We start from the raw sequence: 1,842 nt of genomic DNA, 5'->3' as shown, positions 1-1,842 counted from the left end.
CGTGGGACAAACTAAAACTAAAACGAATCGAGCCGAGCGCTAACACTCTTACCGGCTTATACAGAATGTTCTTAATATACACGCTTGAATGTTTGTTTACATAGATTGCACATTATCGGAATATGTATGTATATATGACGTACGTTGTCGGAATATACATATATCATATGTATGAATGTATTGTACATTCACAATATATATCACAAATTTTCGGAATATACGTTATGTAACCCCCTGTACGTACTACAAATGTGCAATGCATTTCTTCGAAATATACCTTATATACATACCTTAAATGTACATTAAATATCTTTAAAACATATCTATGTACGTATATTAGTACGTTCCACGTACATATGTATGGTAATTATTTCATATACTTAGAATATGTATTTTATATACTTTTCACATTCTATGTATATTCATAGAATATAAAATATCCATATATAAACATAGAATATACATAGAATATTCTAATGTCTACTGGGTACTAACTGATTTTAGTAGATAGTGTTAGTAGCATTTTTTCGTCAACAAAAAATTAATTATAATAAAATGTGGACTCTTGAAAATGAAAAAATTAATAGTTTAAGACTACTGTAATCTCAATAATAAACTGAAAAATATTAAACATATTAACTACAATATTCTGATTAATAATAATAATAATCCAATTAAAAATAATAGTAGTCTAATTATTGACAACAATTAACCCTCAGAATTTATTCCCACTAACAATAGAACACAACCAAGTGTATCTCTCCGATTTAAATAAACTTTTATGATGTTAAATATTTTCCCTATATAGGAGGCTAATGAGAGTGCCACGTTGCTGTTGGTACGTCAAACAATTTCCTTGGATATATTAAATCCTTTATTCAAAATCACATATAGTACGTTTCGACTCTTTTTTGAGTCATCTTCAGCTACATAATAACACCCAAATTGGATAACCGAATAAGTCACATCGAATTGGTAGATTTGATGTTCTTAATCTCAAACGATATCCAACCAGGAAAATACAAAACTTAAAATTAAAATATCATGGATTGTCATCATCTTACGCTGTTACAACAAAATTTTTTTCGTCAAAGCGTTGTAACAGCGTAAGATGATGACAATCCATGATATTTTAATTTTAAGTTTTGTATTTTCCTGGTTGGATATCGTTTGAGATTAAGAACATCAAATCTACCAATTCGATGTGACTTATTCGGTTATCCAATTTGGGTGTTATTATGTAGCTGAAGATGACTCAAAAAAGAGTCGAAACGTACTATATGTGATTTTGAATAAAGGATTTAATATATCCAAGGAAATTGTTTGACGTACCAACAGCAACGTGGCACTCTCATTAGCCTCCTATATAGGGAAAATATTTATCGGATTCGTTTGGAATTTGGGAGTCAAGAAGAAGATATTGATTTTTTGGATTTGTTTTTATGATGTTGTTCTACAGACAAAAATAAGAGACATGTATCTGGAGACACGGTAGTGTCTCGGCGCTAAGCCAAGCACGCGACACTGCCGTGCCTCCTTTACGCGAAACTGAGAAATTTTCAGGGTCAAGATGATCAGATCTCAGTAACGGCTGAACCGATCAAGTTCTATATACGCTCAATCGATAGCAAATACTTAAATTGTATGATAAAAGAGCTTTTTTTTTCTACATGCCCTACGAGCGGAGATATCGCGACGTAAAGTTGGGAATCTGTGAATTTTCACGTTTCAATTTTTAAGATACGTCGTCGTCATTAACGTCGTCGACCAGAGAAAATGTCCATTTCGTTTTTCCGATAATAGAGGGCCTTTGACTTTATGTGTTATCTCACTCTATCTATC

This window comes from Cyphomyrmex costatus, unplaced genomic scaffold (genome assembly GCF_001594065.2).
Source record: "Cyphomyrmex costatus isolate MS0001 unplaced genomic scaffold, Ccosl1.0 scaffold397, whole genome shotgun sequence".
Taxonomy (NCBI): Eukaryota; Metazoa; Arthropoda; class Insecta; order Hymenoptera; family Formicidae; genus Cyphomyrmex; species Cyphomyrmex costatus.
Note: the sequence above shows the minus strand (reverse complement) of the source record.